The sequence below is a fragment of the Cervus canadensis genome, chromosome 13 (assembly GCF_019320065.1).
Source record: "Cervus canadensis isolate Bull #8, Minnesota chromosome 13, ASM1932006v1, whole genome shotgun sequence".
Lineage (NCBI taxonomy): Eukaryota > Metazoa > Chordata > Mammalia > Artiodactyla > Cervidae > Cervus > Cervus canadensis.
The window spans coordinates 24,362,621-24,389,016 of record NC_057398.1 but is presented as its reverse complement, the minus strand read 5'-3'; the positions used below and the strand labels follow the sequence as shown (position 1 = coordinate 24,389,016).

The 26,396-nt window shown below is 39.0% G+C and overlaps 1 protein-coding gene across 1 annotated transcript in view; it reads right to left on the bottom strand.

The window, feature by feature from the left end:
- The window catches only part of LOC122451704 (translation initiation factor IF-2-like), a 116,743-nt gene that overhangs the window by 87,601 nt on the left and 2,746 nt on the right, over positions 1-26,396 (bottom strand). The gene's annotated exons all lie outside the window — the stretch shown is intronic.

Sequence of the window (26,396 nt, the reverse complement as noted above, 5' to 3'; positions counted from 1 at the left end):
CCTGCTTTATTAATAGTATTATGAATTTCTTCCCAGGTATATGCATATAGGTATAATTTTAAATGACTGCACACTTAATGGATAGAAATATCATCACATTCATTAATTAACTCTTGGACATTTTCAGTTTTGTAAATAATACTATTAAAATTTTATATCTAGTCTTAAACATTCATGCTAAGTTGCTTCAGTTGTGTCTTACTCTGCAACCCTATGGACTGTATCCCTTCTGTTTATTTCCCCAAAATAAATATTAGAAGTAGAATTCTACATCAGATGCTTGGCTCATTTTTGAGATTTTTCTTATGTTTTGCTTCCCAGAAAAGTCATACCTTTTATGCTCCCACTAGCCACCTGTGAGATTATACAGTTCTACCCTCAACAACCCTAAGAATTATCGTTTTTTTAAATTTTTATTAATTTTATGAAGACATTATCTCACTGTTATTGGTTACTAGTGAGGCTAAATATTTTAATGTATTTTTTTGGTCTTGTTGTCCTTCCTTTTAAAATTATCTGCTCCTAAAAACATGATCTGAAAGGATACATGCACCCCAATGTTCACTGTGGCACTGTTTACAATAGTCAAGACATGGAAGCAACCTAAATGTTCATCAACAGAGGAATGAATAAAGAAAATGTGGTACATATATATAATGGAATATTGCTCAGTCATTAAAAAGAATGAAATAATGCCATTTGCAGAAACATGGATGGACCTACAGTTTGTCATGCTGAGTGAAGTAAGTCAGCCAGAGAAGGAGAAATATTGTATGACATCACCTACCTGTGGAACCTAAAAAGAAATTATACAAATAAACTTACACAGACTCACAGACTTAGAGAACAGACTTAAGATTGCCGGGGGGAAGGTTGTTGGGAAGGATGGTTAAGGAGTTTGGTATGGACTTGTACACACTGCTATATTTAAAATGGGTAACCAGGAAGAACCTACTGTATAGCACAGGGAACTCTACTCAATATTATGTGACAGCCTGGATGGGAGGGGGGTTTGGGGGAGAATCAGTTCAGTTCAGTCGCTCAGTTGTGTCCGACTCTTTGCAACCCCATGAATCGCAGCACGCCAGGCCTCCGTGTCCATCACCAACTCCTGGAGTTTACTCAAACTCATGTCCATTGAGTCGGTGATGCCATCCAGCCATCTCATCGTCTGTTGTCCCCTTCTCCTCCTGCCGCCATCCCTCCCAGCATCAGGGTCTTTTCCAATGAGTTAACTCTTCGCATGAGGTGGCCGAAGTATTGGAGTTTCAGCTTCAGCCTCAGTCCTTCCAATGAACACCCAGGACTGATCTCCTTTAGGATGGACTGGTTGGATCTCCTTGCAGTCCAAGGGACCCTCAAGAGTCTTCTCCAACACCACAGTTCAAAAGCATCAATTTTTCGGTGCTCAGCTTTCTTCACAGTCCAACTCTCACATCCATACATGACCACTGGAAAAACCATAGCCTTGACTAGACGGACCTTTGTTGGCAACATAATGTCTCTGCTTTTTAATATGCTGTCTAGTTTGGTCATAACTTTCCTTCCAAGGAGTAAGCGTCTTTTAATTTCTTTTTTTTTTTTTAATTTTTCCCATTTATTTTTATTAGTTGGAGGCTAATTACTTTACAATATTGTAGTGGTTTTTGCCATAGTGTCTTTTAATTTCATGGCTGCAATCACCATCTCTAGTGATCTTGAAGCCCCAAAAAATAAAGTCTGACACTGCTTCCACTGTTTCCCCATCTATTTCCCATGAAGTGATAGGACCAGATGCCATGATCTTAGTTTTCTGAATGTTGAGCTTTAAGCTAACTTTTTCACTCTCCTCTTTCACTTTCATCAAGAGGGTTTTTAGTTCCTCTTCACTTTCTGCCATAAGGGTGGTGTCATCTGCATATCTGAGGTTATTAATATTTCCCCCGGCAATCTTGATTCCAGCTTGTGCTTCTTCCAGCCCAGCGTTTCTCATGATTTACTGGAATAGATACATATAAATGTATGATTGAGGCCCTTTGCTGTCCTCCTGAAACTATCACAACATTGCTAATCGGTTATACTCCAATAAAAAATAAAAACTTAAAAAAAATGTTTGCTCCTGTCAAGGTACCTGTTTTCTTCAACATGAATGTATGAGATTAACCACTTCATTATGTCATGAAATGCAAAGAAGTAAACTCAGATTCTGAAAATTTATCACCCCCTCCAAGAAATGTCATGATTTGCTTTGTCACCATCATCTACCTGTTTGATTTTCACAAATTATTTCCTCCCTGAATTAGATTTCTATTTGATTTTCACCCTTTTATTCCCATCTCAAGAAATCCTTAGATTTTTAAAATTTATTTTCTCTTATCCCATGAAGTACCATAATAATATTACACTATTTTAAATATAGGTGTTTAGGAGTTTATGCCTTGCAGAGGAAGAAATCAAGTAGGTAGTACCAAAATGTAATTAATCTAATCCATTTTCTCTGTTTATTTTTATTGAAGTATTGTTGATTTACATTGTCATTAATTCCTGTTATACAACAAAGTGATTTAGATGTACATATATATATATATACATTCTTTTTAAAATATCCTTTTCCATTATGTTTTATCAAAGGATATATTTTTAAATTGGAAGATAATTGCTTTACGATGTTGTGTTAGCGTCTGCTGCACAGCAATGTGAATCAGCTTTAAGTATACATATATCCCCTCCATCAAGCCTCCCTCCCACCCATCCCTCCATTTTCTCTTTAGGTTAAAAATATTGTTTCCCTTTCAAAAAGAAAGAACTTGTATCCTGTCTTCTGAGGGACATATAAACTACTAAGTAAAATATTTACAATGCTGGCCTTTGTCACAAGGTGGGAGTTAAGAGAGGTGTAATCAGTATCTTTGCAGCAGAATTTGCTGTTTCCCAATTACTTCACTGTTTTTTTTTTGCTGACCCTCATGTCCACTGTTGCCTCAAAATCTATCATCACCCACTTCTAAAGCCTACCTGGTGGGCATTGCTGGAGGCTGTTGTTATCTGTCACATCAGAGAGAGGAGAGTGGGCGAGAAACTCTGCAGGGGATCTTGGTTGGCTTCTATATTTTAGTGCTATTTTTAACTCTCTGCAGTCAATGCTGGTGGCTTTAGACATTTGCTTCATCCCAGTGCAGTCACTCACCATTTCTTTGGCTTAGTCCTCTCACACCTTAGTGCCTTCTCCCAAACTACACCCTGTGCTTACAGTGACCATATGCTGTCTTTTACTGAAGAGTCCCAATTTCAAAAATTCTGTCATATTGCCAAATCAGATGTCCGACCATATGCTTCATTTTCTCTGGGGAAATATATTCACCTATCTATGCATCAGTTTCCTAAAAACTCTGCTCATCAAGATTTCTTTTTTTTCTCTTTCCTATTTATTTTTTAAGTTATGAAAGTGTGATAACACATTTACAGAAGACTAGGAAAATACAGAACAAAGTTACATATACTTGGTTTTGCTAGACAGTTTATGGAAAATGTTAATAATCCAAAATGCTGCTCAGATGTCTTCTCCTATAGGAAGCATTCCTTCAGAGCCCTCCTTCCTTAGATATCACTCATATGTGCTCTCAGAGCTCTCTATTCATCCTCCCAAACCTCAGATTTCCCCTGCCCACTCACTGGAATCACCTTCCTTAGTATACTTAGGAAAAGGAAGGGTAAGAGAAATTGCGCCACATCCATTATGGATTCACCCATCTGCACTCTGTTGCTCAGAAAGGCATTCTCTGTCCAGTCAGAAAACACTCTTCATTTTTCTGCTGCTAATGGTTTGTTTGAATTGTAGATTATAGTTCACAACCTCCTTTCCTCTCCTGATAGCCTATGAATCTGAGTATCTCCCAGCAACACGTTTCCCCACCTTGCATATTTCAGCCTAGAATCAGTTTAGTCGCTCAGTCGTGTTCGACCCTTTGCGACCCCATGGACTGCAGCACACCTGGCTTCCCTGTCCATCACCAACTCCCAGAGCTTGCTCAAACTCATGTCCATCAAGTCGGTGGTGCCATCCAACCATCTTAAACTCTGTTGTCCCCTTCTCCTCCTACCTTCAATCTTTCCCAGCATCAGGGTCTTTTCCACTGAGTCAGTTCTTTGCATCAAGTATTCTTTGCATAAAGTATTAGAGTTTCAGCTTCAGCATCAGTCCTTCCAATGAATATTCAGGACTGATTTCCTTTAGGGTTGACTGGTTGGATCTCCTTGCAGTCCAAGGGACTCTCGAGAGTCTTTTCCAACACCACAATTCAAAACCATCAATTCTTTGACACTCAGTTTTCTTTATAGTCCAACTTTCACATCCATACATGACTACTGGAAAAACCATAGCTTCGACTAGACAGACCTGTGTCGGCAAAGTAATGTTTCTGCTTTTTAATATACTGTCTAGGTTGGTCATAGCTTTTCTCCCAAGGAGCAAGCGTCTTTTAATTTCATGGCTGCAGTCACCATCTGCAGTGATTTTGGAGCCCCCGAAAATAAAGTCTGTCACTATTTCCATTGTCTCCCCATCTATTTGCCATGAAGTGATGGGACCAGATGCCATGATGGGACCAGTCTAGAATAATACCATGGAAAAGGCATGGGGGTTCCAGGTGTACTTTCTATTCTAAGTCCGGCTGCATAGTCTGGTATCTAGAAAGAGCTTTGGAATTCTAAGGATTTGGTAGACAATCATCAAATCAGGCACAAAAACACACATTGATCTGCCAAGGACAAATGTCAGTTTCCAGAGTGGTACCAACAAGAAGGAAAAGAAACATTTTCTTAATTTTCCTACATAACACGACTCTCACACACAATGAACTTAGAATTTACATTATAATGCAGAACAGTCTTAACTCTTTTATTCATCTCTTTCCCTCTCCTGCTTTTTAAAAAAATTGAACTACAGTTGATTTACAATGTTGTGTTAGTTTCAGGTGTACAACAAAATCTTTTATATATATGTATGTGTGTATATATATACTTTTTAATATTCTTTTCCATTATAGGCTATTAGAAGATTTGAATATAGTTCCCAGTGCTATACAGTATATTCTTATTTGTCTATTGTATATATAGTACTGTCTATGTGTTAATCTCATACTCCTAATTTATCTCTCCATCCATTTCCTTTTGGTGACCATAAGTTTGTTTTCTATGTCTGTAAATCTGTCTCTGTTTTGCAAATAAGTTCATTTGTATTACTTTTTAGATTCCACATATATGTAATATATTTGTTTTTCATTGACTTCTTATTTCATTTAATATGCTAATTTCTAGGTCCATCTATGTTGCTGCAAATGGCAGTATTTCATCGTTTTTATGGCTGAATAGTATTCATATGCATGTGTGAGTGCTTAGTTGCTTTAGTCATGTCCAATTCTGTGCGACCCTATGGACTGTAGCCCTCCAGGCTCCTCAGTCCATGGGGATTCTCCAGGCAAGAATACTGGAATGGGCTGCCATACTCTCCTCCAGGGGATCTTCCAGAACCAAGGATAGAACCCACACCTCTTTTGTCTCCTGCATTGGCAGGCAGGCTCTTTAGCACCAGTGCCACCTGGGAAGCACACAACAATGTACATAAATTTCAAAATAATTATGCTGAAAGCAAGAAGCCAGACAAAAAAAGAGTGTATGATTTTATTTAAAAAAAAATTCTAGAAAATACAAGCTATATTTGTATTTTACAAACATAATTTGTGAATTACAAACATAATCTTGTATGTTGTTGTTGTTCAGTTGCTAAGTCATGTCCAACTCTTTGGGACACCATGGACTGCAGCATGCCAGGCTCCCTTGTCCTTCACTATCTCCTGGAGTTTGCTCAGATTCATGTCCATTGAGTCGGTAATGCTATTCAACCATCTCATCCTCTGCCCGCCCTTCTCCTTTTATCTTTGATCGTTCCCAGTTATCAGGTTTTTTCCCCCGAAAAGTCAGCTCTTCACATCAGGTGGCCATAATATTGGAGTTTCAGCTCCAGCATCCTTCCTTCCAATGAATATTCAGGGTGGATTTCCTTTAGGATTGACTGGTTTGATCTCCTTTCTGTCCAATTGACTCTCGAGAATCTTTTTCAACACCACTGTTCAAAAGCATCAGTTCTTCGGAACCCAACCTTCTTTAGGGTCCAACTCTCACATCTGTATGTGACTACTGGAAAAACCATAGCTTTGACTATACAGACCTTTGTCAGCAAAGTGATGTCTCTGCTTTTTAATGTACCATCTAGGTTTGTCATAGCTTTCCTTCCAAGGAGCAAGCATCTTTTAATTTCATGGCTGCCGTCACCAGCCACAGTGATTTTGGAGCCCAACAAAATAAAATCTGTCACTGCTTCTACTTTTACCCATCTATTTGCCATGAAGTGATGGGACTGAATGCCATGATCTTAGTTTTTGAATGTTGAGTTTCAAGCCAGTCTTTTCACTCTCCTCTTTTACCCCTCAAGAGGTTCTTTAGTTCCTCTTCAATTTCTGCCTCTGGAATGGTATCCTTTGCATATCTGAGGTTGTTAATATTTCTCCTGGCAATATTGATTCCAGCTTGTGATTTATCCAGCCTGGCATTTTGCATGATGTCCTCCGCATATAAGTTACATAAACAGGGTGACAATATACAGCCTTGATGTACTCCTTTCCCAATTTTGAACCAGTCAGTTGTTTTAGTGTTGCTTCTTTTTCTGCATACAAATTTCTCAGGAGACAGGGAAGATGGGCTGTTATTAACATCTTTTTAAGAATCTATTTCACTGTGATCCACACAATGAAAGGCTTTAGCAGCGTAGTGAATAAAGCAATAGTAGATATTTTTCTGGAATTCCCTTGCTTTCTCTATGATCCAACAAATGTTGGCAATCTGATTTCTGGTTCCTCTGCCTTTTCTAAACCCAGCTTGTTCATCTGGAAGTTATTGGTTCACGTACTGCTGAAGCCTAACTTGACGGATTTTGAGCATAACTTTTACTAGCATGTGAAATAAGCTCAATTGCCTGATAGTTTGAACACTATTTGGCACTGCCCTTCTTGGGATTGGAATGAAAACTGACCTTTAACAGTCGTGTGGCCACTGCTGAGTTTTCCAAATTTACTGACATATTGAGTCAGAAAGTAAATTAGAGGTTGCCTAGGACAGAAGCAGACAGAGATAAGAGGGAAGGATTAAAAAGAGACATGAGAAAACTTGGGGTGATGGATGTTCATTATTTTGATCATGGTAATATTTTCACAGATAATTTCATAAATACATATGTCAAGAGGTATCAAATTGTACATTTAAATATGTACAATTCATTCTCTGTCATTTCGATCTCAAAAAAGCTATTAAATTTTGGAGGAAAAAGAGTGAAAGGAGGCTGTCTCCATGCCCTAACAATGGCCTAAACATCTTTCTTACCCCGTAATTGAAGAGCAAGGCATGGGGCTTTCAATTCAAGTGGCCAGGCTTGGACCAGGTACCTGGTCAAGGCTTCTGATGATGCCCTGGATCTCTTTAGAGGAACTGTTTTTTGGGGGCCAGCTGAGATTCTTCACTGTGACTTTAAGTGGTGCTGGCTCTTACTCCTCCTTACTAACCTCTCATTTGCTACTTTAAAGCAAAGATAAGAATGGATGGGTTGAGACTTCTGGTTCTCTGCAAATGAGAAAAAGATGATTAATTGATTACACTGAATAGAGTCTGTGTTCTTTAAGAATGAAAATTTTTTTGCTTTTTATTAATATTTATTTTTAGTTGGAGGATAATTTCTTTGTGTTGGTTTCTGCCATACTACAACATGAGTCGGCCGTAAGTATAAATATGTCCCCTCTCTCTTGAACCTCCTTCCCACCCCCTACCCCATCCTACCCCTCTAGGTTGTCAGAGATCACCAGGTTGAGCTACCTGTGTTATCCAACAACTTCCCATCAGTTATCTATTTTATATGTGTTAATGTACATTTCAATGCTACTCTCTCAATTCGTCCCACCCTCTTCTTACCCCTCTGTATTCACAAGTCTGTTCTTTAAGTCTACATCTCTATTCCTGCCCTGCAAATAGGTTCATTAGTACCATTTTTCTAGATTCTATATATATGTGTTAATACACAGTATTTGTTTTTCCCTTTCTAAGTTACTTCACTCTGTACAACAGGCTCTAGTTTCATCTACCTCATTAAAACTGACTCAAATCCATTCCTTTTTATGACTGAGTAACATTCTATTGTATATATGTACCACAACTTCTTTATTCATTCATCTGTTGATGGACATCTAGGTTGCTTTCATATTCTAGCTATTGTAAATAGTGCTTCAGTGAACATTGGGGTAAATGTGTGTTTTGGGATTATGGTTTTCTCAGGGTATATGCCCAGTAGTGGGATCGTTGGATCATATGGTAGTTTTATTCCTAGTTTTTAAATCTCCATACTGTTGTCCATAGTGGCTATATCAGTTTACATTCCCACCAACAGTGCAAGAGGGTTCCCTTTTCTCCACAGTCTCTCCAGCTGTTATTGTTTGTAGATTTTTTCTTGATGGCCATTCTGACTGCTGTGAGGTGATGTCTCATTGTAGTTTTAATTTGTGTTTCTCTAATAATGAGCAATGCTGAGCATAAGATTGAATTTTTTATTTTATTTTAAAAACATTTTATTTAAAGACCCAAATCTATTTTAATATTTTGGCCACACTGCCTGTCAAGTAGGATTTTAGTTGCCCTACCAAGGATTGAATCTGCACCCCTTGCATTGGAAATGCAGAGTCTTTTATTTTTATTTGTTTAATAAGCATTTAGTGAGCACCTACTAAATGCAAGATGTTGTGGACATATTTACTGAGTAAGTTCCTCACATCTTGAATGTGGGCCTCATGATTTTCTGTGAAGAGTACAATGCGGTAGAAGTAATATTGAGTGCCAGTTTGTAGCCTTCACCTTAAAGGACGTTGCTTGCCTCTACTTTCAGTCTTTCGTAACCTTCATAGTCCACGGGCTAAGCCCAGGCTAGTCTGTGAGAGGATGAGAGACTAGTCTAGTCTAGTCTGCTAGAGGATGCGGGCGCAACTGCCCCCATTCCCTAAACTGACAGCTTTTTTAAGTGCCTGAAGTAGGACCTCTGAGCTGCTGGGCTCTTGACATCAGACACATGTATGAGTCAAACTGAACCAGAAGAGTTAAACATGTAAACCCAGCCCAGACTTCTGACCCATAAAACCATGAGTTCAAGAATTGTTTTAAGTCTCTCACACACACACGCATACACACACACACACACACTTCCTATTCTGATTACTAGTGCCTGAGTGACTTAGTCAAGTTATTTAACCTGACTGTGCCTCCATTTCCTGATTTTAAGAATGATTGTAAAACATACCTGCCACATAGGATTATGGTTATAATTAAATGAGATGGTACTTGTAAAGTGCCTTACACAGTGCTGGGCACATAGTATGTATTCAGAATTTGGTGGCAGTGTTTTTTTTTGGAGGGGGGGGGAATGATTTTTCAAGTCAGGACCCGTATCTTACTCATCTCTGTTTCTCCAACACCTGGCACAGGCTTTTTTTCATAAGAGGAATTCAGTTAAAATTGTGACTATTTGGGGAACTGTAGTAAGTTCAGTGAACATTCTGAAGGTGCTAAGTCGCTTCTGTTGTGTCCGACTCTTTGCGACTCCATATGAGCCCACCAGGCTCCCCAGGGATTGAACCTGTGCCTTCTGCACCTCTTGCATTGTCAGGCAGGCTCTTTGCCACCTGGGAAACCCATTAAGATAGTACCCTAAAAAAAAAAAAAGATAGTACCCTATAGTTACTTGGGGCTTCCCTTGTGGTTCAGCTGGTAAAGAATCCACCTGTAATGGGGGAGACCTGGGTTCGATCCCTGGGTTGGGAAGATCCCCTGGAGAAGGGAAAGGCTACCTGCTCCAGTATTCTGACCTGGAGAATTCCATGGACTGTACAGTCCATGGGGTTGCAAAGAGTTGGACACGACTGAGTGACTTTGACTTCACTTCACTTCACTATAGTTACCTAGGGCTTCCCTGTAGCTCAGTTGGTAAAGAATCCACCTACAATGCAGGAGACCCCAGTTTGATTCCTGGGTCAGGAAGATCCCCGGGAGAAGGAAATGGTAACCCACTCTAGTATTCTTGCCTGGAGAATCCCATGAACAGAGGAGCCTGGAAGGCTACAGTCCATGGGTTTGCAATGAAGGAGGAAACAGAACAGGCTCTATCTTGAAAGCAGGACTCCATCTTGGGCCAGACTGTGGACTTTGAGCTATATGCCCAATATGACATACCATCTGGAAAACCAGGCCCCCAGAAGAAAGAGCCCCAGGGCTCTCCATCACCTAAAAGAATACCCTAATTATCTGTGTAACCGAATAGAATCATACATTCTATTATGCTTATTGGGGTATGACCACAGGCCTATTAATAATTGTCCACTGCTGACTACCTAGGCTTAAGGCATATGAATCACGGGTTAGCTTTGATTGTATTTTTCTTTTTCCTTTGTTCAGACTAGTTTCAGGGAATTTGGGGAGGTGGGTTTAGGCATGTAAGCTTAGGGTATATAAGGTTTTCACAAAAACTGGTCGGGGACCTTGGCTAAGAGGAGACTCTACCTTGGGCGCGCTGGTGTAATAAACTGCACTCCACTATCTGCATTGTCCTCCTGAGGGAGTTTGTTTCCCAGAACACATGGTTACAACAGCAAGAGTTGGACTTAGCAACTAAATTACCGGTGGTTAAGAATCTTTCCTGCAATGCAGGGGATGTAGGTTCCCAGATCTCTGGTCTGGAATCCTTAGATCTCTGGTCTAAGAACCCACATGCTGTGGGGCTACCAAGGCTGTCTCTGCAACTAAGAGCTGATACAGCCAAACAAAATAAATAAATAAATGCAGACAAACAAACAAAAAAAAAACACTTTTTAATCTTCATTTCATTGAAACGCAGGACTGATACTGAATTGCTCACTTCTTATCTTCTTGACCTATCAGTGGCATTCAATACCAGCTGATCATTCCTTTCACCTTGAAACATTATCTTCATTTGGCTCTATATACACCACACTTGGTGATGGACAGGGAAGTCTGGCATGCTGCAGTTCAAGGGGTCACAAAGAGTTGGACACGACTGAGCAACTGAACTGAACTGAACACCACACTTAATCTGATTTCTCTTCTTCTTCTCTAGCCATCTGCAGTTTTCTTTTGAGAGTTCATCCTTATCTTTTCAGCCTTTAAATATTGAACTGCTCTAGGGATCAGTCCTTGGTTCTTTTCTCTTCTCTATTTCTATTCCCTCTCTTGGTGATCTAATTAAGTCTATGGCTTTAAATATTGTCCCTATATACTGGCAATCCCAAATTTATATCTCTGCTTCTCTCCTGAACTCCAGTCTCATAAATCCAACTTTGTATGTCTAAGCGCCTCTTTGGCATCTGTATTTGGTTATTTAACAGGCACCTGGAACTTAATGCATCCAAAATTTAAGTCCTGATTCTGTCCAGTCCTATGTACTCCTAAATTTTCCCCTGTCTCAGAATATAATGACTCCATCTTTCTAGTCCCCTTTTCTGTTAGAAGAACCTAAAATGCAGTTCTCCTGGTGTATTTTTCCAATGCTCTGCTTCATATTACTCATAGCGGCCAGGGGTAAAGACGAAGAGATGAGTTGTGACAGTACAACAGTTCTCAGAAGTTGCCAATCAACAGCTTGAGCCCATTCATGATCCCCTGCCTCTGCAGCAAAATTCTCCAGTCTAATTTGCTTTTCTTTCTGGTCATTCTAGGTGATAGGACAAATACTATGATAAACTGATTAGCCTTAAGGTGCTATTTGTCAACAAAGTTTCTGTCCTTAAAAATCTTCACTTTATGAGTGGGTTTCCCTGCTGGCATCTTATGTTGTAGTTCAGTCACCAAATCATGTCCAGCTCTTTCTGACCCTATGGACTGCAGCACATCAGGCTTCCCTGTCCCTCACCATCTCCCGGATTTTGCACAAGTTCATGTCCATTAAATTGGTGGTGACATCCAACCATCTCATCCTCTGTCACCATCTTCTGTCTTCAATCTTTCCCAGTGTCAGGCTCTTTTCGAATGAGTTGGCTGTTTGCATTAAGTGATCAAAGTATTAGAGCTTCAGTTTCAGCATCAGTCCTTCCAATGAGTATTCAGGTATCTTATAAGGAACCACTTTTCCTTGCTGAATTATTTCAGGATAATATGTACATATTAACAGAAACCTTCAGTGTCTTAAATTCAAAGCAATAATGTTAGCCACTGTAACATGACCAGTGGAGAATATATTATTAGGCAAGATAGTCTTTCGGTATCAGTCAAGAAAATTGTACTTGGCCATCTACTTACATTTCTCATAGATGAATTCTCCCTCTCCATAGGAGGTAAGTCTGACTCAAAAGTATCATTTTAACATTTTTCTATCTTCTTCTTAAGAGTCTTATATGCAAGGAGCCTAATTCTTTTTCCAGAAGAGTATTCCTGAATGAAACATAGTCTCTTCCCTTTTTTGTAGATTTATCTACGGTCTGGAAGATCACTCAAAATAGGAGTTTATCTGCATGGATTGGCTCACATTGTGTAAAGTTTAAAGGTTATTTTCCATCCATTAGATTTCTTATCTAATCGATTTATAATTAGATAATTAGATAATTTCTTATCTAATTCCATTCCTATGCTAATTCTAATACTATTCTTATCTATGCATTCCTCTATTTAAAAAAAACCTTGATTTATAGAATCTGGACTATTTTTTCTTCTTTTAATTCTTTCACCTTTGTTTTGTATAAAACTTTAAAATTTTCAAGGAGTTTTCATGTTTATTATATTGCTTAATTCTTATAATAACCCTGTAAAGTATTATTAACCTTCCTTTAACAGACAAGGCAGCAACTCATAGAGAAACTATTCCTTAAGAAAATCACATAGGAATTGTATATCAAATCTGCGATTCAAGTCCAGATCTTTCTTTTTTTAAATTATAGTTGATGTACAATATCATATAAGTTATAGGTGTGCATGCGTGCATTCTCGGTTGCTTCAGTCATGTCCAACTCTTTGTAAGCTTAAGGACTGTAGCCCACCAGGCCCCTCTGTCCTTGGGATTCTCCAGGCAAGAATATTGGAGTGGGTTGCTATTCCCTTCTCCAAAGTTATAGGTGTAAAATATAGTGATTTATAATTTCTAAAGGTTTTCCTCTGTTCATATTTATTATAAAATATTGGCTATATTCTCTGCATTGTATATTATACACCCAGATCTTATTCCAACTTGCGCATTTAAAAAAATAGAGATGCTCTTTTATTTGGCCCAAACTGAGTCATTCAAATTTTCCCTTCTGGGAAATTGGGAATGGATCACAGAGACTCTGATAAGTTACTGGGGACTAGTGCTTTGATCTAGGGTGGTTTTCTTCCCTCTGTGCATCTTTTTTATTTTTTTAAAACTTTTTGTATTGCGGTATAGCCGATCCTATGTTCATACTCTGATGTTTACCTCTTGGAGGCTTCAGACTGACTCACCAGGGTGGAGAGAAAGAGAAAAGAAATAGACAGTGAAAACTAGTAATGAAGGAAAAATTAATCTTGGTTCTTAACTTTCTTCTTCCTGGTTCCACATACTTGTCTGGCACAGATCCACTTTGTACCCATTCTTGAATCTGTGAAAAATTCTTCTTAAACAAATTCTACTTTAAACTTTATCAGTGGATTTTTGCTCTTGCTACCAAATGATATCTAAAACATGTTATTCTTGGGAGTTCCCTAGTGGTCTAGTGGTTAGGATTTGGCACTTTCACAGCTGAGGCCTGGGTTCAATCCCTTGTCAGGGAATTGAGATCCTGTAAGCCATGTGGTGTGGCCAAAAAAACCCCAAAGACAAAAACTAAAAGAAACAACCTAAATCTTAAAAAAGAAAATAAAATAATGTTCTTCTTTCCACTCATTTCCCCCCTCTTTATCTCCATGTCTTTGCTCACCCATGCTTTCTGCAGGGAAAACTTTCTTATTCTAGTCTCTGTCTTTCAAAATTCTGCCATCTTCAAGTTCAAAATACCACATCTCCACATCTTCCTTAATAACTTCTTTGTTCATTCCTGGAATGAACAATCACTCCGTATAACTATAGATGCAGTTTATATCAACAATATAACACTCATCACAGACTGCTTTATAGAATTACATGTGTGTATGTCTCATCTGGGCTACTGTTGAGGAAACCTCTTGAGGGCAGAAAGCATAGTATGTTAATTTCTGTGTCCCCCCCACTGAGCCAACACAAGGCAGTTGTTCTTGTAGTTGTAAGAGAATATACAATGGATGACTATGCAAAGACCTTGACCCACCCAGTTCTAAAAGGGACTGAGGCCTTAAGGCACATCTGCATGTCAAAAGTGGAGCCATCTGTAATACACACGTAACTATTCTTACAAAGTCAATACTAATGGATTTTCTTATTGGCTTATATTGTTTGGAGTGAGATAATAAAATTACTGAAGTAATAGCTATTTAAACTGTTGGTGCCTCAAGGACAGAACAGAGGTGAGATGAGTCAAAACTGTTAATAGCTTCCTAGATGCAAAGAGAAAAGTTTTAGCCCAGAATTTCCTAAACTGCATTCAGTTCTGAAGTAAGAAACAATAGCTATTTATTACAGAACTCATGGTTGTATAGTGAAAATATTGATGATTACAGTAATATTGACTTCTGAATTTATTTAGTATTTGTTTCTTCTGCACACACAAATAATATTATCTCCAAAAGTGGCTGTCAATTATAGTTAAGAAGACAATATTTTTATCTATCATGACATATATACATTTGGAAAACTATTTTATAAAGATCTAAATTTTTAGTAAAATGCTTTTTTAAACATTATATAGCTAATATTGTTTAAACTCTTTCATGAGATGGTTTATACTCTGAGAGTCACACCCTCAACACTCTTTTCTCTCCTTCGGTATTTGCTTGCAGAGCTCCAAGCCTGCTGTAATACAACTCCCTACCTACTCAGTGCCTGCACTAATCAGTTAGAGAAAAAAGAAATCATCATGCTGACTGGACTCACTTTATAATTATGGCCTCGTTTCAAGTGGGTCTGAGCATTATCCAGCCATTCTTTACATTTCTCTAGTCATTTGTCTCTCCCACTCTTCCAGATGATGCCATTCCCCTCAAGCATCTTCCTCCTTTCTCTCTCTCAGCAGATGACCTTGCTTTTTATTTCTGAGTAAAAACCATCAGTCAGAAGAGAATTTTTACAGTCTCTCACCATTAATTCCACCCACCTACTTGCATTTCACCTTCCCTCCTGTTATGAAGGCTGAGCTATTCTTGTTTCTGTCTGAATCCAAACTTTCCTCCTGTGCTTTGGGTCCTAGCTCCTTTTGCTCATTCAAAAATTTTGCTCTTAAAATGATCCCATCTGTTTCCTGTATCACGCTCCCTTCACCACTTCGTGGGATTATTAACACTAATGGGGTGACCCAAGGATGAAAGAGCAGATAAAACCAAGGAGGGTCTTGGAATGCAGGAACGGAAAAGCCAGACCTTTATTGTCCTTCCCTCCCCCATGTTGTAACTATTAATGGAACAGTATAACTTGTCTCTCCTCCTACCCCATAGGGAGAAGGTATTTGCCCTACTCTTCCCCTACCCAGTATACATGCCTCATCCAATTAGCAAATGACCCGCAAGACCCCCTATCCCACTCCTTGTACCCCAGGTATAAAAGTGGACTAAGGACACCTGTTCAACATTGGTTCTCCCTTGAGTTGACCCGTTGTTCTAACAGCATCTCCCACTCTAATAAACTTTATTTCCCTATCATTTGTCTCATTTCTGGAAATTCTTTTCCAATTCACACCCAGACCATGACAAACAACATACAAATATATTTAATATCTCAGTTAATAAAAGAAGCCCTCTGAATCTCACAATCTTCTTTAGCCACTGCCCCATTTCTCTACTTCTCTTTACAGAAAAACTCAAAGGAATTTTTTATATGTGCTCTCTCATATCATTAACTCTCATTCTATCTTGAATTTACTCCAATTACATTTTTTCCCTCACCATTTCACTGGTGATACTCTCATCCAATATACCTTTGCTCTCCATATCACTAAACAGAATGATAAATTCTTCATTGTGCTTCACCTTTTAGTAGTATTCAATGGAGTACATTGAATAAAGGAAATCATAATGGAAATCAGTCCTGAATATTCATTGGAAGGACTGATACTGAAGCTGAAACTCCAATACTTTGGTCATCTGATGCAAAGAACTGACTCATTGGAAAAAACCCTGATTCTGGGAAAGATTGAAGGCAGGAGAAGAGGACGACAGAGGATGAGATTGTTGGATGGCACCACCGACTCAAAGGACATGAGTTTGAGCAAGCTCGGGAGTTGGTGATGGACAGGGAATCCTGGAGTGCTGCAGTCCATGGGGTCGCAAAGAGTTGGACATGACTGAGTGCCTGAACTGAACTGCATGGAATATATCTTTTTGGATTTTGGAACCCATTCTACATTGGCTTCCAAGAAATTTCTCTCTCCTGGTTTCCCCCCATCTCTGACTCCTTCTTTGCAGTCTACTTTATTTGTTCCTCCTCATTATTTTGACAATAAATGTCAAAGTTGGAGTTCCCCCAAGGCTTATTTCTCCTCTATCCTCATTCTCTAAGAGATCTCACTAATTTTGTGGCTTTGCAAACTCTATATATGACTTAGCCTCTTTCTTTTACTTCCTCTTCCTACCCAAAGCCATTAGGTAAGGCGGAGTGAGGCTGGCATTAAGTATGAGATGAGAAGAATCACAAAAGCTCAGAGAAGGGTTTCAGGACCATCTGGGAAAGAAGAGTGCCTGTATAAGAGGACTGCCTAGAATGGATAGTCCTAGCCTGATCCAAGTGAGGAAGACTGGCCATGCATGAGGAGGCAAAGCCTCAGTAGTATGAGGAAAAGCTTTATATTGTAGGAGCAGACAGGTATGAGTGTCAGAACCTCAATGGGTGAGGAGGAAATCTATGCAGAAAAGGGAGTGGGGTGACCCTGGAAGATCTGTTACTTATAGGGGAGTTGATTACATAAGTAAATATATTAAAAAGTTGGGACCAGGTTTCCCACTATCAGATGGAAAAAAAAGAAAACCTCAATATTGTGGTGTCAGATTATTGTTGGAGGTATTTGTGTGAATTTGTGGTTATATCCAGATAGATGATATTTATTATAGATAAATAGATGGATAGATATAAAGAGATATAAAATAAATATAGAACTAAAGGTGTGTTTTTGTATCTCTATATCTATTTTCCCTAGCTCTGTCCACTGAAAGGGCCCGGGAGAAAAAACATTTCAACACAATTGAGCATATCTATTTTCCAGATTTTGGCTTCTAAATACCATTTCCCACAAAAGTAACCAGGATTCTTGGAGAAGTAGCTGGTTCCAGTCCTGGGGCAGCAACAATACAAGACAAGCTTAGAACATCCAGGTGAGCCAGAAAGCAAAGTGTTCCAGGAATGAGGGGGTATGTTGCAGAAGCCTGAAGGGTCTCCATGGGCAAACCTGGCACATTTTGAGCATTAAATTAAATATTGATGGAAATAGACTATAACCCATTAAATATTATAAGAAACCATGAGTCAATATATGGAAAACTTTGACTAAGAAAGAAGGGGAGGAATTTGAAGTAATTTTTTATCCTCAAAAGGCAGAGTTTCAGGGATAAGTAAAAGTTGTTATATTTTATTCTGGTTAGAGAAAAAAGTAATAAAGGAATCATGCCAGAGAATACAAGTCTATCACATGCCTACATGTTTTCTTCTTTCTGTTTACCCGTTTAGAAGAAAAGGAAACTCTTTGGATAAGAGAAAGTTGAAATATGTAGAAATAGCAACACATATATCTAAAAGGAATTTTGATTCTTAAAGAGGTGTTTGATTTTAAAGAGGACAGCCAAATGTGTATTCTGAAAGATTTTTTTTTACTCAGAGATGAAGAATGCAGGGTTTGTTAGAGGAAGGTTTCTTAGTTCTGAAAGTATTCATGGTGGAGTAGGGAAGAGGATGTAGTAATTCAAAGAAACTATTGATAAAAGTTACTGATCAGAAAAATACCAAAATTTACTCTGAACTGAGTGACTACTTTGTGATTATTGTCAACTGGTATTCCTGTTGTTCTAATAAAGGATTTTAATTTTTTTAAAGCATAATTATTTGGAAAATATGCTAGTTTTCTCTTGGTTAAATAATTCTGTGAAAAACCTGGCTATTTGAATCCTGAAGCTATAACAAATGTAACAGGAAGTTAAATAGGAAATTGTGAGTGAAGCACTCCAGTGCAGCAGGTGTGATTCTTCAGGGTGAAGTACCAGACCACCAAGCAGAAATTTCAAACAAATTTCCACTGATTAGACAGTTCTTAAAAACCACAGGGTCAAACAGATGGATAGTAAGACTGAATTTGTTAAGAGGCCTTCTTTAGAAAAAGCCATGCTGTATACCCTAGGCTCTCTCACAAAAGTGAAGGAGGAAAGGATGCTTGCCCTTTCACCTTCAGCCTAGTGAGTGTGGACTCTACAGGATTATTCAGAGAACAGTGGTGGGAAGGATGGAGTATAAAGGACTTAGGTCTGACTCCCCCCTCAGAAAATCTAGATGGCCAGAAAGAGATGGCCTGGCAGGCTCTTTGTCATTGGAGAGGATATACCCAATAGTACTGGGATCTGGCTTCTCTGGTAGCTCTGGCAGTAAAGAATCTGCCTGCTATGCTGGACACCCAGGTTAGATCCCTGGGTCAGGAAGATCCCCTGGAGAAGGAAATGGCAACCCACTCCAGTATTCTTGCCTGGGAAATCCCATGAATAGAGGAGCCTGGCTGGTTACAGTCCATGAGGTCACAAAGACTCGGACACAACTGAATGACTAACACGCTTCAAACACAGTGGGATCAGTAAACTCTCTCAGAGTTTGAAGGATGAAGGATGCAGAAAGCTTTCTACAGAGCAGATGTGGGCTACACGGGGGAGAAAGAATCAGTCCAGAGATCTTTTTGACTCCCTATTCAAGAAAGCTGACTAAAATGTCAATTGGGCTCTAACAGAAAGAACCAAATGACGTAGATGACCAAGAAATCTGAGGATGAGGGATAAGTGGCAGCAAGAATAGAGTATATACCCAGTAGCAGGAGTTGCTGAAAGAGTTGTAGCTTGTTTGACCAAGCATGCAAATCCCTGAAGACAGAGGATCAGTTTTAAACAGCTGCTAGTCCTACAGAATACAAAATCATCTCGCTACAGTAAGACCTTTCTGTTCCCCGTTTCCTATTTGCTCCTTGTACTCCAACCCAGAGAGTCAAGAACAGCAACTACTTAATAGGGAGAAGGTAAGCAGGAAAGATGAAGCAGCTGACCACATTTCTTTTCTCTAAGGCTTTCCCTTCTAAATGTCAAATTGAGGCTGACTTTTGTGATTTTAAAGTGATCATGAGATAAGTGACCAGAAAGGTCATGAGACATGCTGGAATTTTCTTCTTAGTGGCAGAGGGTAAAAATCAAAGAGAATAGTTATGTTTTGACTATATTTCACAAGTCATACTAGCTCAGGGTAACGAGTACACAGATTTTCCACGTACAGTTAGTGGAAACCTTTCAGAACTTGCAAGTTCAGGTCTTAGAAGGAAATAAGCATTGCAAATCCAGATTCATAAAATTAAAAAATGTACAATTCCTGTGTTAGTTTTATTCACCAGTCACTGCAGCAGAATCCTGAGATAAATGAGTACAGAATACTCAAACCTTACAGAAGAAATAAATGTAAAATTTGAATGAAAAAATTCAACCTTCCTAAGACAGGGAGAATCAGTGTCCTTTCAGTAAAAAGAATATCAAACCCACATGTACTTAAATCATAGCTATGGTTATTGAGATAAAATAATTACTGAAATTTTTATCTAGCCTTCCTGCATCAGCTATCATAAGTATGATGCATTTAAATAAAGAATTCCCATTTTAAAGGAATTAGAGTATTATGAAACTATTTTAACTCTATTCTAAAATCATGTGAATAAAAAAAAATCATGTGAATCAATGAAGGAGGATTACCTGAAAATGACTTAAGCATTATAGCAATGTTTATATTTATATTTACTCAGCTGCAGTGAGTAAAGCCAAAGTTGAAAAAATAATAATGGATTAAATATACAATGTTTTATTCTGTATAAACGAACTGAAGAAAAGCATTTCTAAGACAAATGTGTGAATGTGTTATTTAATTATTCATAGAATAAATGCTTACTAAATGTTTAGTTACTAGGTGAAAAAAGACATGATTTTTGTCTTCCAAGAGATAGAATCTCAGTTCAGTCAGTTCAGTCGCTCAGTCGTGTCCGACTCTCTGCGACCCCATGGACTGCAGCATGCCAGGCCACCAACTGCCGGAGTTTACTCAAACTAATGTCCATTGAGTCTGTGATGCCATCTAACCAACTCATCCTCTGTCATCCCCTTCTTCTCCTGCCCTCAATCTTTCCCAACATCAGGGTCTTTTCTAATGAGTCAGCTCTTCGAATCAGGTGGCCAAAGTATTGGACTTGCAGCTTCATCATCCGTCCTTCCAATGAATATTAAGGACTGATTTCCTTTAGGGTTGACTGGTTGGATCTCCTTGCTGTCCAAAGGACTCTCAAGAGTCTTTTCCAACACCACAGTTCAAAAGCATAAATTCTTTGGTGCTCAACTTTCTTTATAGTCCAACTGTCACATCCATACATGACTAGAATCTAGCGGAGATAAATAGTCGTGAAAAAATTCAAAGGTAAGAAAGTGTTATAGCTGCTGTAAGGAAGTGTGTGCCAGGCGTTGTTGGAGTACAGAAGAGAGATATTAATTCTATAAAAGAGCTTGAAAGGTGTGTATCCAAAATAAGGCACAAAGTGACAGTGGAATTAAATTAAAAATTATTATGCAATTTTAAGTATACTGAAAGACATAGAAAATGACATAATGAACATCCAGTCATCACCAGTTATCTTATAAGATATTGTGAATATGATCACAGGATATACTTTTTAAGAAAAATAATCCTCAAACCTGGATTTTGGTATGAAATTTAAAATTATCAGTAATAATATATACAGGTATAAATATCATAGACAAATGATCTTCCACAAGAAGTTCTTATTGTCATCAAATCAGAGAGTTAAAGGGAAGTGAGAATCTTCCTGAAATTGGGGAAATTTCAGAGAAACTGTTAGGAATCTTTTAGTATATTCTAAAGCAAAAGTGTCATTTGATAATTCTCAATTACTTTAATGTTAGATAGATTCTTATAGAAGTTTGACATAAATCTTTTTTGCTTCAAATTTGCAGCTTATTTTTAATGGGGCAGAGGGAAAAGGGAGTAAGTGAATGTCTTGGGGGAGGGTTGGGAGGCCGTGGAGAGGGCGGATTTCTCTCGACCAGAAGAGGAAAGTGGTAATTTTCCTCCCTTTACCATGAAAGTATTTGTAATTTTTGAAGTTGCTTTCCTGTAAAACATATGTATTTAAGGAATATATCTTATATGTTCAAAATGTAAATTCTAGGCCTGTGGCAAGTACTTCAAAGGAACATGGGGTCACTGCCAAAGTTGTTTGACTGCCTGGTGCTGGGAATTCATTGAGGAGCAAGAACTCTGCTAAAATGGCTGACACCACATCAACACATCCCTCTTTGTATAGCTTCTTTTTTTCTTTTTTTTAAAAAAAAAAGATGTATTTATTTAGGCTGTGCTGGATCTTCGTTGTTGCGTGCGGGCTTTCTCTAGTTGCAGCCAGCGGGGCTTCTCTTGCTGCGGAGCCTGGGCTCTAGGTGTGCCAGCTTCAGTAGTTGTGGCGCTCAGCCTTAGTTGCTCGGTAGCACGTGCGATCTTCCCAGACCAGGGATCAAACCTGTGTCCCCTGCATTGCAAGATGGATTCCTAACCACTAGACCACCAGGGAGGCTCTGTATAGTTTCTTTACATTGTTAAAAAATAAGAGTTCCTTTCCAACATGCGTTATGTTGCTTCAGTCGTGTCGAACTCTTTGCAACCCTAGGGACTGTAACCCACCAGGCTCCTCTGTCCATGGGATTCTCTAGGCAAGAATACTGGAGTGGGTTGCCATGTCCTCCTCTTGGGGATCTTCCCAACCTGGGGATCGAACCCACGCCTCTTTGGTCTCCTGCGTTGGCACGCAGGTTCTTTACCACTAGCACCACCTGGGAAGCTAAAAGGGAGTTTTTTTCAACAGTTTTCAAAAACTTTGTTAAAAAATTAATCAAATTCATATTAAAATGGTGAGATCAAAAGTCAACTGATAAAGGAAGACACTCTGTTTTGTTGTTTTAGTCACTAAGTCCCATCTTGACTCTTTTCCGACTCCTTACCTTTCCAAAAGGGCTTCTCAGGTGGTACTAGTGGTAAAGAACACGCCTGCCAATGCAGGAGACATAAGAGATGAGGATTTGATCCCTGGGTGGGGAAGATTCCCTGGAGGAGGGCATGGCAACCCACTCCATTACTCTTGCATGGAGAATCCCATGAACAAAGGAGGCTGGCAGGCTACAGTTCATAGGGTTGCACAGAGTCAGACACAGCTGAAGTGACTTAACACACATGCAGCTTTCCAAAAATATGAAAATGCTAGATAATAATGTAAAAAATTGAAAAAAAAATGTTGCCAATTTCAGTATGTTTTGAAAGCAAGAAAGGGGAAATTGTCAGATTCTAGAAAAAGGGAAACAGAAAAATGGATTATTAAACTCTACTCAATGCTCTGTGATGGTGTGTATGAGAAAAGAATCTAAAAAAGAGTGGATATATGTCTATGTGTAACAGATTCACTTTGCTGTACGCCTGAAACGAACAAGATATTGTAAATCAGCTACAATAAAAATTTTTTTAAAAAGAGAAAAGAAAAATGAAGTATTAAAAAAAAAAAACAATGAAGTATCAGAGTGAGCTGAAGCCACAGGCTCACATGGGTACTGGAGCTGGAAGCATACCATGAGACTGGAAGGCTAAAAAGCAGCTACTGATATCTACACGACTGAGTGACTGAACTTACATGTGGATAGGGAGGATGAATCTCAAACAATTCTGTTGAGAGAAAGAAGCAACATCAAGTAGAATACATATTGTGTGGTTCCTATTTATAGAAAACTCTAGAAAATGCAGACTAGTCTAGAATGACAGCAATGCCTGAGGACCGGGGAGTAGGAGAGAGAACTTACAAAAAGGCACAAGGAAACCTTTTTGGGCGATAAATATATTTGCTATCTTTACTGCTGTGATGGTTTCAAGGTGTATACATATGTCAGAACTTGTCAAATTGTGCATTGTACATACGTAGAGTTCCTTGTATGGCAGTTATACCACATGAAGCTCTTAAAGCAGCTTCCCAGGTGGTGCTAGTGGTAAAGAACCCACCTGCCATTGGAGGAGACATATGAGTCATGAGTTCAATCCCTGGGTCAGGAAGATCCCCTGGAGGAGGGCTTAGCAACCCAGTCCAGTATTTTTGCATGGAGAATCCCATGGACAGAGGAACCTGGTGGGCTACAGTCCATAGCATCGCAGGGTCAGACATGACTGAAGTGACTTAGCATGCATGCATGAAGCTTTTAAAAACAAGCAAAGAAAATCAAGATTCAAGCAATTTAAACATATTCTCCTTCCTAATTTTATTTAAGCAATACATTTGTTAAGGAATTTGGTGGCTTGTCCCGTAAATTCTCCCACATTCTGGATTTTATTGATTGCAAAAAGAAAAAAAAATTCCTTACCTTTTAGAACTGTATAATGAAGGATATACATATATTTATTGTATTTTTTAATAGGTAAAATCCATGTGAGGGATAGAGAAGAGAAGATTGGCCATTTGGTGATAATTGTTCAAGCTGAATGCTTGGACATGATGACATAATACTATTCTGTCTACTTTTTATGTGTTTAAACATTTTTGTAATAAAATGTCAAAATAAAACAAATTCCGAGGTTTGTCCCAGAGTTACTGAATCTCTTTGGGGCTGAGTATAGAAGTCTGCATTTTTTTTTTTTTTTTGGCTGAATTCCTTTGACTTATTCAGTTTTTTTTTTAAATTTTTATTTTTTTGTCATACATTGATATGAATCAGCCATAGATTTACACGTATTCCCCATCCCGATCCCCCCTCCCACCTCCCTCTCCACCCGATTCCTCTGGGTCTTCCCAGTGCACCAGGCCCGAGCTAGAAGTCTGCATTTTAAAAATAAACTCCCAAGGTGATTTTGTTATACATGAAAGAGGAAGCCTGCCCCAGACCAAAGAAAAGGACTCTGAGGGGAAGATGAATTTCAGACACCTGCCACAAGGTATGGGAAAAGTTTTGGTAAGTGTCCTTTTATTTCTTACTGAATCACAAAAGTAGTATATCAGCATTCTTCTTCAGAGAAATATCTATGATTCTGCTTGCTTTTTCTACTGCTGAGGAAATTTTCTGATTCTTATATACATATTGTTTGATTTTGCACTTATTTAGTCTTAAAAGGGTGATTTAATAGGTTTGGTTTATCATGCAGCCTTGGGCTTCCCACATGGCACTAATGGTAAAGAACCCGCCTGCCAATGCAGGAGACGCAAGAGACACTGGTTTCATCCTTGAGTCAGGAAGATCCCCTGGAGAGAGGGTATGGCAACCCACTCCAGTATTCTTGCCTGTAGAAACCCATGGACAGAGGAGCCTTGCAGTTTATGGGCCGTACGGTCTTCCAGAGTTGGACATGATTGAAGCAACTTAGTTCAGATTGGCAAAATTGTGAGGCTTACATGAGCACCATCATGTAGGCTTACTATGACTTGCGTGAATTAGTCTGGTGAAGCCTACATGATAGTGCTCATGAATTATTCTGAATTTTGGGCTTCCCAGGTGGTGCTAGTGATAAAGAACCCACCTGCCGATGCAGGAGATGTAAGAGATGTGAGTTCGATCCCTGGATCAGGAAGATACCCTGGAGGAAGGCATGGCAACCCACACCAGTATTCTTGCCTGGAAAATCCCACGGACAGAGAGGACTGGTGGGCTACTGTCCATAGGGTAACACAAAATTGGACACTACTGAAGCTGCTTAGCACACATGCACATGCAATCTGAATTTCAGCCATACATAGAACTGTGAAATATAAAAAATTGTCTTCTACAATATGTCTATGGTCTCTTTTTATAAAAAAAAATTTTTTTTTCATTTGGCTGCATCAGGTCTTAGTTGCGGCATGTGGGATCTTCTTTCTTAGTTGTGGCATGTGCAAGCTTTTCTTGTGGCTTGCAGAATCTTTTAGTCGCAGCAAGATGTAGGATCTAGTTCCTTGACCAGGAATTGAATCCGGGCCCTCTGCATTGGCAGTGCAGAGTCACCAGGGTCACCACTGGGTCACCAGGGAAGTCCCAGCAATATATAGTCTCTTCTATTACATCTTTCTCTGTTGATTCTTTCCTTCCTCAGGTTCCCATTGTCTCTTTTTCTTTTTCCAATAGTAAAAAACTGCTCCAAACCCATATGATAAACTCATTTACACAAGATTACTGATGCTCTTCTCAGCGAAAGCTGATTTAAACAGGGCAGAGGATTGAAGTCACGGTTTTTTGTTTTTTAATGTAGTGATGATTCTAAGAGATAAGGTTACCTAGTCAGGGAAGGATTTGGGGGATGGTGGTGGTGAAGTTCCTTTCAAGACCTTGTTGAATTTTACCAAGTAGGTTGTTACCTATTCATCCCATTGGAAGGGTATTCTTAGAAGTGTCAAATAATGCAACTACAGCTTTTTCTTCTGTAACATGCATGGAAAATTTAGCTTTGGCTGCAAGTAACAAAAAGCCAAATTCAAACTTTCTTAAATAGATAAGGAAATTTATTGGCTTAGGGACGTTGCTAAATGCAGAGGAAGGTTGTCGGTTTCATTCTGGGTTCGAGCTTGTGTGTCATGTGTCAGCTTCAGGCTGGCTTCACTTAGGGCAGCAAACTGGCTACAGTAACTATGGGATTAACATTCATCTATCACACTCAGCAAAGAGACAGACAGAGAGAAAGGTGGGAGGGCACTTTTCTTCTCCCAACACAAGCTCAGGCCTTCCTTATACTGGGCCAATTTAGATCTGTGTTAGCATCAATCACTGACAGAATCAGGTGAAGACCTGATTAGACTGATTGTGTACCTCAGTCAGGGTCTACACTTGGAGCTGGGCGGCCTATTCCCATTCAAATCATTAGCTGCCTTCTAATTGCAGAGGGCTGGAAATGCACACGTGGGTGGGAATCAACCAGTAATACTCATCATAAAAACAAGATAACATTCCACCTCCAGACTTCCCTGGTG